At 40.0% G+C, this 12,045-nt stretch overlaps 1 protein-coding gene across 1 annotated transcript in view; it reads right to left on the bottom strand.

Annotated features, from left to right (window-relative positions):
* LOC129455158 (uncharacterized) overlaps window positions 1-12,045 on the bottom strand; it is a 181,095-nt gene that overhangs the window by 95,912 nt on the left and 73,138 nt on the right. The gene's annotated exons all lie outside the window — the stretch shown is intronic.

Raw genomic sequence — 12,045 nt, 5'->3', positions numbered from 1 at the left:
TAGTTGGCGGTAATCAACGCACAGGCGAATAGACCCATCCTTCTTCTTGACCACCACAATGGGAGAGGAGAAGGGGCTACAACTCACCCGCACTACCCCCTGCTCTACCAACTCTTGGATATGAGCCTTTACAAGATCGTACTGGGAGGGTGGGAGTCGTCTATAACGTTGGCGAATAGGTACATTATCTAGCAAGGGAATCTCATGCTCTATCAAGTTTGTGCATCCTAAATCCCAATCGTTCTGTCTGAAAACCACACTATACCTTTCCAACAAAGCTTTTGCCTCTTCCTGTTCTGCCACTTCTAAGTTAGGCCATGATATATTGGCCAGACCAGGGACAGTATGAGTAACTACTTCAGCTGACTGGATGAACACAGTAAGACTTTCACAATTCTCTTTACTACCAAAAATTACAGGTTGACTATGGGGACATACACTAACCATTTGAAGTCTACCCAAAAAGGTGCGGGGTCTTAACCACCTATCCTGAGTACCTATATTAACCAGGGGTACAATAAACTGTTCCCTCACCAATAGTTATCAAGGAAGATGGAATCAGGAGATCTGCGGGTAGTTGCTGGTCACCTATACCTGGGGGTTCTAAAAATGCAGCCGGAATAAGTGGACCAACTCCCTGTCTGCACAAAGCTGGAACTAATTTAAATGACCCAGAGGGAACACAAATGGAGGGACCTGGGGGAGTTGCGACACTACTGATAAACTCTAACTCATTTAAACGTTCAAGGACCTGACATTCAGACATAGCGTGTTTCAACACATCAGGTACAGCTGGTGGGGAATGAAATATCGTAGTGCCATGCTGACTAAACAGCTCTCGATAACAGCTTTGCAAAATGTTCATTCCCAGCAGACCAGGAACATTACGTTTCCTTATCTGAGTCTGTACATCAGGGGGATCTCGTACAACCAAAATACCCATTTGAGACAAATTCTACCAAGTACTTCCACATCCACTTCTAAATATCCTTTATACGGGATATCTAGTCCATTGGCTGCTTTCAACTGTAACCAGCCACATGACTGCAAAATACCCTGACCCTGGGGTTTAAAATGTTCTGCAAAAAATTATTCTGTAATAGTTGACACCATTGATCCTGTGTCCACAAGACATGGCACAACTACACCTGCCATTACGACTTTCATTACTGGACATTGACCAATGAGTGTAGAATGTGAAGGTATAATTGATTCTAAAGGTGAGCCACACTCTCCACCATCTAGAGCCTGACTCTGAGCACTAGATGGAGCTAGTTTCCCGAGGGCCCCATAGCATTTCTGCCCCGCCCCCCAGCTCTACTCTGAAGCTCCCCAGCTATGCCAGCTTGATGAGTTCCCTCTCAATTACGACAGTGCCTAGCTATATGACCCGGTTGTCCACACCGCAAACAGATAGGTTGGCCCTCTGAATCGAACCGATATCGACGAGGCTGAGTGCTGGGGCCCCTAGGGGCAGCATGCCAACCTGGATTAGACAAACGTTGCAAAATTGCATCTAACTGTACTTGTTGCTTGCGCAAAGTTTCTTTTAATTCACCAATTTCTTTACCTGGTTCTACTGCTACAGCACTTGAGTTTACCTCCAATTCACCAGCATCAATGTGGGTATCACAAGAGTAAGCTCTAGCCCGGGGAAAGCTAGGACGCTCCCCGTCGTCTGACCAACGCAGAGCTTCACTGCGAACATCAAAAAAAGACATACTGGGTTGTAATCGTATGAGACGTTTTAACTCTCTGCGAAGCATATTATCCCGGACATACTCTGCAAAATGATCACGAAGTACAATATCGTAATCAGGAATTCCCCCTGGATTCTTACGCTCAACTATCTCCATTAAAGACATTACTGCATGAGAAAATTCACGTAAAGATTCCCCATCACACTGGCGTCGTTGAAAAAATTGTTTCTGAGCTTCAATATAAGATTGAGGACAACCAAATGTTTCAAGCAAAATAGACAGGATTCTATCAGGGTTATTTCTATCTACAGTGGGGCGAAATCGGATCTCTGACTTAGCTTCCCCATCGAGATGGTCAAACAGAAATAATGCCTGCTCAGTAGGGGTCATAAAAACGGCATCAAGCAAAACATTCTGGGAAACAAAATCTGAAGCAAAAAAAAGGAAAGGGGTGATGATGATTTCTGGTTCCCAGAATGATTTGCATGAGGCTGTTGTGGTTTTGTTTTGTACAGATAAAGACTTGTTAGTGTTTAAGGTTTATTTAACTTTGAACAAACTCCTGCCAGAAAATAACATAAATTTAAATCTACGGTAAATTACCGGCAACCCAGCTGCAATAACACTGTAATTTCTACGGAATTTTTTTACAGTGTATGTTAACAGGTTCGAGCTTTCACACAGCATACGTATGCGGTCCGTCTAGTCCATTGCAGATGCAGCGGTCTATTTTTGCTGTACTGCATGCAAGCTGCACGCACTGATTTAAAGTGATAGCGCATATTTAATCTTTAAAATGAGCATGGATTGACATGAAAATGCAGCAGTTTCACCATAAATGCATAAACATAAAGTATGCTATTAATTTTACCATTGTTTAATAGTTTGTATTTGTAGTAAATCAACAGTAACCACAAATTTACTATGGTCTCACCACAATAACCATGGTATATGTAGTAAAACTAGGGTAATATAAATCATAATCAATCTGCCAAAAATCTTTTCACTATATAGGGAGCAACTATACAAAATTATATCTGTTTGAAAGACAGGGAAGCGCACCTGTCAATCAGCGCTATTACATAACAAAGCAAGGCCAGAGACAAACATACTCATAAACGGGAGTAATATTTGAAATAATGTGTGCATCTTTAAATAAATGTAAAAATACATTTCCTTTGAATATAATTTAGCCTACCTCAGAGTTTATTTCCAACCCAGTCTCACGGCAAGTCGTGTTATAGTAACGAAAATTTTGATTAATTTATTCGTGTTTGATGACACGAATTTCCGCTGTTTTTTGTGTCTCTGGAGACGAATGTCTTCTTCGTCCTTCCCAGCACGAATTTCTATCAATGGCTGTTCGTGTCTGTGGCACGACTTTCTTTATCGTGTCATTTTATATTTTGTTTTCTCATCGTTGTTTTCTATTTTTTGACCATTGTCGCTTGGGGTTTGGGTTAGAATCACTTTCTGCGACTTCCTAACCCAAACCCCAGCTCTAACCCCCAACTCCAGGCGAGAATAGTTTTAAAAGTGGACGAAAAACATGTAGAAACCAATGCAAAAAATAACATCCTAACGCAAACCCCGGATCTAACCCTAACCCCAAGCGACAATGATTTAAAAATAGGAAACAGCGATGAGAAAACAAAATATAAAATGACACGATAAAGAAAGTCGTGCCACAGACACGAACAGCCATTGATAGAAATTCGTGCTGGGAAGGACGAAAAAGACGTTCGTCTCCAGAGACACGAAAAACAGCGGAAATTCGTGTCATCAAACACGAATAAATTAATCAAAATTTTTCGTTACTATAACACGACTTCCCATGAGACTGTGTTGTTATTTCAGTAATATTGCTGTTTTTCCGATAATAATACTACAATTTGCATGTTAATCCTGTTTCCTTGTTTATTCATGTCATTATGCAGTTATGTTAAGGTATGAGGATACTTAAAGCCATATAAGACGTTTATTGTCGTGGAATACTATCGCCTTTGCAAATCATATATACATAGTAGGAAATCTATAATGTGGTATACTGCAAAACCGTATTCAACCCTGCCTGTCACCTACATTTTCTATTCAGCTGTGATCCTGCTAATTTATATTTATGATATATGTGGAGATAAATTGCAAATCTGATGATTTGATCCATTCCTGTGCCCTGACCACCAGACTAGAGATTTTAAATATCCTTAATCAACACTTCTTATCTAGTCTATCAATATCTGAAGTATATTGTTAAGTTGGAAAAAACACAGGAAGCTAAGCTATATTGTATATGGAGTAGGAATTTCCACAAAAAATGTCAGTCACATGATAATTTTATACACAAAAGCAGCGGGTCAGCAACGCACTGCAAATGGAGTATGTGTGAAACAGGCGTAAGCCTCAGGGCCCAGCCCGCCCTGCCTCTCCATCTGAGAGAGCCCTCTGACCTCTGCCTCAACGTCAGGGATCACACCAGCCCTCATCTGCAAGCAGCACTGGTAACTGATGTAATAAGTATCTATTGGATGAGTACTGATTGATGCCTGCAGGTGGCAGTAATGTGATATAAGATGATGTGCATTCCCTAGAGGCAGGTTGTTGTAATGGAGACATGCATGGCTGAATCCGAAATCGCATACTTACTGTGTAGGTACTGAATTTCACTGGGTACCTACTTAACGTGTGCTAAGACAGTACCTAAGTTCACGTTAAGTATGGACAGCATCCGCCATGTTGACGTTATCATGTGACATATGACGTAGTAGACTTGTTCGAGTTCATGCGGAACCACAAGAATCGACAGGAGATTGACATCACAATACCGCGAGAGCAACACGAAATCAGACTTCTCCGTATGATTTCTGGAATCGCTCTCACGGTACTTTGATGTCATCCACCTGTTGGTTCTTACAGCGGTGCATAAACTCGAACAAACCTAATAAAAGACATGAAACGTATGCGTGTGTATGAGGGACAGGTGCACTAACACCTGATTGCATCAGCAACTTCACCACTCTACTACGGTCTCTGTCAGTGTTACAGATATATTACATAATTTTGTAGTGGACAAAAATAAGTAAAACAAGCAGATTGTACTTTAATATCTATTGTCAGATGACAGCTGTGCTTGAATACAAACTAGACAATGTAGGCAATGTGATTATATACATTTTAGTGAAGCAATCTCTTGTATTTACTTAAAACAACAGAAGACATGAATAAAAAAATGAATGAATAAAACCATCACAATAAATGAAAACGTATAGAAGTGTATCCCATATGAAACAAAACTTTTTCCAAATGTATTTTTCTAACAAACCATCACATATTTACTATCATCTCAACACAGCTGTGATAATTCTACAGCTCTATTTTAATGAATCAGCTAAGTAGGGCATCTGGGGATTTCTCGCCTACTGAATTTATGGATACTGAGGATTCGGATGTACTACTCTGTTCACGTGCTGTTTTCCCAACTACATTTTCAGTAAGTAGGCGGTTTCGAACGATACTTAAGTACACGTGCCTCTGAATCTCGCGAGAAATAGTCAAAAATCCCGCTAATTCTCGCCTACCCTTTTAAGGATACTGAGGTTTCGGACATACTATTCGTTCGCCTCCTGCTTTTTGCCTACTATATAGTATGGCAGTATGCGATTTTTGATTCAGCCATGCATTGTGTGCTGGACTAAATAAAGATGCCAGTACGAGTACCATATAGTCTCATTATCTTTATTTGTTGTCTCGGGAACAATAAATGGTACCAGGAGTGGGGTGAGGAATCCCAATGGATTCCATTAAACCGCCAGAATCGTTGAAGTTGTGTGGAAGTGTTGATGCACATTGGAGGACTTTCAAACAGCAGTTCGAGTTGTATATTGTTGCTATCGGACAAAAGCGGCTGTGGATGAAAGGAAGGTTGCCCTGTTACTTACCATTGCTGGAGCTGATGCCGTGGAAGTCTATAACACCTTTAATTTTGATGAAGAGGCAGACAAGAAGAAATTGGATAAGGTACTGGAAAAATTTGATGCTCATTGTTTGTCAAGAAAGAACGAGACATATGAACGATATGTATTTCGAACACGTGTGCAACATGAAGGAGAGGCTTTTGATTACTTTCTGACCGATCTCAAGATAAAGGCAAAGACTTGTAACTTTAATGAACTGAGAGATTCAATGATTCGTGACCAAATTGTTTTTGGTATCTATGATAAGAAACTGAGAGAAAGATTGCTACGAGAATCAGAACTCACCTTGGATTATGCTGTCAAATTGTGCCAGTCCAGTGAAGTAGCGAGACAGCAAGTGAAGCAGTTTGATGGCACTAATGCTATGTCCTTTCAGAGTGTAGAAATTGACGCCATTTCATTCAGAGATAAGAGAAGAGGTAACACAAGAGGTTTCAATGATAATGATACAAGAGGTTTCAGAGATATTGATAATGAAACATTCTCATGCAAGCGCTGTGGGACCAAACATAAGTTCAGTCAGTGCCCAGCTTTTGGAAAAAAAATTCCACATCCAATGGCCCCAACCATTTTGCAAAAATTTGTTTTTCCAAAGACGTGAAGAGGGAAAATAAAGTGCATTTAGTGGAGAAGGCAGATGACAGTGATTTGAGTGACTCCTTTTATGTGAACATGGTTTCTGAAGAGAAAGTAAATCAGGATGCTGAAACGTCTGTATCAAGTGATGATTCAGTCAAGTCTTCAATGTGGATTGTTCCTCTTGTGGATAATGGGACCGTAGTACCCTTTAACCCCTGTGCATCCTTGGGGACATTTTTGGCTTTTTCAGTTTTTTTTTTTTTTTGATAACTTTGCCTGCGTTAATGCTAACTGCATCAAATTTGCCACAGGTGTGTATTTTTATTGGAATTTTAATATTTCACCTTAATTTCCTTTAAAAAATCTATTTTATACTAGGTACACAAAATACTTCCTCTCAGTACCTTTTGGACAAAAATGGCCCCATTGAAACCCATTAAAACAGCAATTTTTAATCCTGGTGCCATTCAACTATAAAATGATGCAATCTTTGTTAACAGGCTTTCATTCTGTTGGCAAGGCTTCAAAATTTAAATTTTTACTATTTTTTACCAGAAGGTGCCATTTTTTAGGTTTGGCATATAAAGCAAATTATCGCTTTATTGTTGTTTTCTGCTGTTTTTGGCTTATGCATATTATAGAGCCAATTTGATATATTATGAAGCTATAATTGTGTGGGTGTGTTGGTATGGATGTCAGAGTGTGGTTTATATGTGTACTGCAAACTTTGTGTGTGTGTGTGTGTACCTGGTAATTAACATGTTGTGGTGACCAATTGTCCCCACAAAGATAGGAATACCAGTATTTTTGTGACCATGTGGGGACAATTTGAGGTCCCCATGAGAAACAAGCTTATAAATCAAACAGAATGATGTTTCTTGAAAATGTGAAGTAGCAGAAGGGTTTCTGTGATGGTTGGGGTTAGAGAATGGGGTAGGTAAGGGGAATAGAATATACAGTTTGTATGGTATAAAATGCATTACGTCTATGAAATGTCCCCACAAAACATGGAAACCAGAATGTGTGTGTGTGCATGTGTGTGTTGAATGAAAAAATATATATTGTACTGCAAAGGAGGTGTCGTTTTTTCCCATAAAAAACAACAGTGGCATTGTGTAAACAAACCAGCATTTGAAGGGTTAAAATTCTAAAAATTAATGAATGTTTGGTCATTGTGATTAGAGCTGATGCTGGCATCAGTGAAAGTGGAAAAAAATATAAATCTATAATATTTTTATGACACTTTTTGGACATTTTTGTCACCTATGAACCTGTGTGTAACTTTTTTTAATTGATGCACAAGGGTTATATTAGATACTGGTGCAAAAGTTAATCTAATTAACATCAGAGATGTAAAAGGATTGAAAGAAAAACCTCTAATCAAAAAATGTACAGTTCCCCTCAAAGCCTATAATGGACAACCAATTGAAACGAGAGGAGTATGCAGATTAAAAATACAAGTAAAAGGAAAGATGAAAAGTTTGATGTTTGTTGTCGTTCCCAATGGTCATGAATCTCTTCTAGGGAATAAAGCGTGTGAAGACCTTCATTTGGTTAAAAGAGTATATCAAAACCGTAGTCTTACAGACGGTCTGTGACAATGTAATGGATATTGTCAAACAATTTTCAGATGTTTTTGAAGGTCAAGGTACATTGCCATTCACTTATAAAATACAATAGAAAGATGATGCTTCTCCAGTCATTCATGCTCCTCGGCGGGTCCCTGCCACTCTTCGTGAAGCTTTGAAACAGGAATTGGATAGCATGACTCAACTGGGAGTTATACAACGGATTGAACAACCTACAGATGGGTAAATTCTATAACTTGTGTGAAGAAGCCCAATGGTGATTTAAGAGTGTTTAGATCCTAAAGACCTAAATGATAACATAAAACGAGAACATTACCAGATACCCACCCGTGAAGAGATAATTAGTGACATGTCAGGAGCTAAGTTTTTTAGCAAATTAGATGCATCTCAAGGATTCTGGCAGATCCGGTTGGATTCTGAGAGTAGCCAGTATTGTACACTTTGGAAGATATTGTTTTCTCTGTCTTCCTTTCGGCATCAAATCAGCTCCAGAGATTTTTCATCGAGCCATGGAAACCCTTATTGAAGGTCTAGAGGGTGTTCGAGTATATATTGATGATATTGTGGTGTGGGGGTCCACCCTTCAACAACATAATCAGCGACTAGTAAAAGTGATGGAAAGAATTCGAGCACATGATTTAAAAAGTGAAAAAGTGTCAATTTGGAGTCACCGAGATCACGTTCTTAGGTGACAAGCTATCTGCAAAAGGTGTGGAGCCACATCCAGCAAAAGTGCAAGCCCTCCTTGATATGCCTACACTTACTGATAAGAAGGGAATTCTGCGTGCCTTGGGAATGGTGAACTTCCTGGGAAAATTTCTCCCAAAACTTTCAGCCAAAACTACCCATATGAGAAAGTTGTTACAAAATGATCAGGAGTTTGTCTGGACTTCAGTACATGATCAAGAATGGAAGCAGTTAAAGGACACTCTTACTACTGAACCTGTTCTTGATTTTTTTTATCACACACGACCAACTAAGATCTCCAAAGACGCCTCTCAGGATGGATTGGGAGCGGTGCTTCTTCAGGCTTTTGAGGATTCCTGGAGACCTGTGGCCTATGCTTCTCGATCTATGACAAAGACTGAAAGACAATATTCACAAATAGATAAGGAGACCTTGGGTTTAGTATTTGGCTGTGAAAAATTTGGATATGTGGATATATGGATATGTATATGGATTACCTACTTACAGTAGAGACAGATCATAAACCATTAATCTCTATCATTCAAAAGAACTTAAATGATATGTCACCTCGAATTCAACGCATGATTATGAAATTACAAAGATATGATCTGAATCTAGTTTATACACCTGGAAAGTATATTATGTTAGTGACTGGATGGCACATAACTTTCTTAAGCTGAACTCCAATAAGACAGAGATACTTATTATTGAACCGAATCGCTACAAACATAATATGTCAGATTACAAGTTGCACATAGATGGCTGCACTGTGGTGCCATCTTCCACGGTTAGGAACTTAGGTGTGATGTTCGACAGCAACTTATCCTTCGATAGTCATATCGCCAACGTCTGCCGCACAGCATTCTTCCATCTTAGAAATATCTCGAAAATACGCCATATACTGTCTACATCTGACGCAGAGAAGCTTATCCATGCTTTTATGACCTCTAGAATAGACTATTGTAACTCGCTACTCGGGGGATGCCATGCAAATCAAGTAAACAAGCTTCAGCTAGTTCAAAACGCTTCCGCAAGGGTACTTACTCGATCTAAAAAGTACGACCACATAAGCCCAATTCTGGCATCTTTACACTGGCTACCAGTCAAATATCGCATACAATTTAAAATATCACTAATCACCTACAAAGCCTTAAATGGCCTAGCACCCTCATATCTTAGAGAATTACTATCAGAATACAATCCATCACGCACACTACGGTCGCAAAATTCTGATCTCTTGATTATCCCTAGACTATCAAAAGTGTCTAAAAGTGGAAGATCCTTTTCCTACTTAGCCCCTAAGCTCTGGAATGATTTACCAACCGATGTCCGAGAATCAGACACAGTCGATAATTTTAAATCTAGACTTAAAACTTTTCTCTTCAACAAAGCATTCGCATAATTTGTCTAGTAAAGGTACTTAACTCGAAATAGTTATTTGTACGGAACAAAGCACTCGTGGTCATAAGACAGACCAACCAAATAAATAAATAAAAACCTTATCTTAACGTATGGTCGGAACTTTCGTGTGTCTTGTGAATAGGATGCCATACAGACCCGTTTGCAACTGAACCTGCATTAACGACGACAGTGGGGCTCCCGGCCTTAGTCAAACGGGTTGGCACGTATGGTTGGGTTGTGATTTTGGCGCTTTCTTTGTATTGCGAATAGTATGCCATACAGACCCGTTTGCCACTGAACCTGCATTAACGACGACAGTGGGGCTTCCGGCCTTAGTCAAACGGGTTGGCACGTATGGTCGGGTTGCGATTTTGGCGCTTTCATGTGTCTTGTGAATAGTTTGCCATACAGACCCGTTTGCCACTGAACCTGCATTAACGACGACAGTGGGGCCTCCAGCCTTAGTCAAACGGGTTGACACGTATGGTCAGGTTGCGATGTTGGCGTTTTCTTGTGATCTTGTAAATAGTATGCAATATAGACCCGTTTGCCACTGAACCTGCATTAACGACGACAGTGGGGTTACAGGCCTTAGTCAAACGGGTCGACAGGTTTCATTTTCTCTTAAAGATCGGAAGGTGACCCTTAGTTACCATATATACCGTCGCAGTGGGCCCCCAATTTGCAAAATCTTCAACTGTGGATAATATAATTATGCCGCAATAGTTAGTCAGTCTGAAACTAAGCTGATTAAACCACATCACTGTGTGACACTTGCATTACATGTGAACGGCCCCTACGCTAATATGATTTAGTTTTTCTCTCCCTGTCTTGTCCTCGACCCTGAGGACAATGGGACAAACAGACCCAGTTCCAATAGATGTTAAAGTCGACACACCTCTGATCTACTGGTCGTCCCTCAATGTGATGCCCAGCTGATGCCTGACCAACGATCACCGGCAGAACCCGCTAAATCTCCGCTTAATCTCCGCTTAATCTCCTTATCCGCTTAAATGTGTGTATATACATGTATATCTCCCAAGGGTTTTTCCCTCCTAGGACTTTTTATTTTTTATTTCCTCGGCTAAACAACCCGGGGTTTTTGTTTTTTCTCCTAGGGGTTTTTTTAACCCGGGGAGGTAGCCTGCTTCGGCTTAACTTAGCTTCTTCTTCTAGACGTTACATTAGTAATACGCTTGCTCATAATGTCGAGTCATAGCCGCAGCAAATTTGACTGCTTATGCTATTTATTATTATGTTGTGCTATCTGTCGTTTTTCTGTGCTTTTACCGCTTCTATTAATGTAAAGCTGCTTTGAAACAATTAAGTATTGTGAAAAGCGCTATATAAATAAAATTGAATTGAATTGAATTATTGTGGCTGATGCACTGTCTCGAGCACCAGTAGCTTCGGAGGCCAGCAAAATGGACGAAATTGAGAGACATGCGAGTATGGTGTATTCAGCTTTACCAGTTTCAGATGAGATGCTAAAGCTTATCGCAGAGGAAACCGCAAAGGATACCGAACTACAGAGGGTGATTGCATACCTTCAACATGGATGGATCAAAGGCAAGTGTCCACAGTACTTTCCTTTAAGGGCAGAATTGAGTGTGGTTGAGGGCATGCTGTTGAGAAAAAACAGAATTGTCATTCCAGTATCAATGCGTCAAGACATGCTTCGTCGAATTCATGAAGGACATCTTGGCATTGAAAAATGCAAGCGAAGAGCTAGACAAGCTGTTTTTTGGCCTGGAATTAATGTGCACATTGAGAAATACCTCAGTCAGTGTGATGTCTGTTTAAATCATCATTATAGGCTAAAGAATCTATGATGATAGCTGCTCATCCTACTGAACCTTGGCTAAAAGTAGGAACTTATCTTTTCCAGTTGAATGGTAAGGATTATTTGGTGGTTATAGATTATTATTCAAATTATCCTGAAGTTGAACAGCTCCATCACACAACATCGAATTACGTGATTCAATGCATGAAAAGCATCTTTGCAAGGCATGGAATTCCTCATATTGTGCAAAGTGACAATGGTCCTCAGCACACTAGTTGTGAATTCCAACTGTTTGCAGAACAGTATGGCTTTAAACATACTACTTCAAGCCCCCT

The sequence above is a fragment of the Misgurnus anguillicaudatus genome, chromosome 20, assembly GCF_027580225.2.
Source record: "Misgurnus anguillicaudatus chromosome 20, ASM2758022v2, whole genome shotgun sequence".
NCBI classification, from domain to species: domain Eukaryota; kingdom Metazoa; phylum Chordata; class Actinopteri; order Cypriniformes; family Cobitidae; genus Misgurnus; species Misgurnus anguillicaudatus.
Note: the sequence above shows the minus strand (reverse complement) of the source record. Positions and strands in the feature narration are given on the sequence as shown.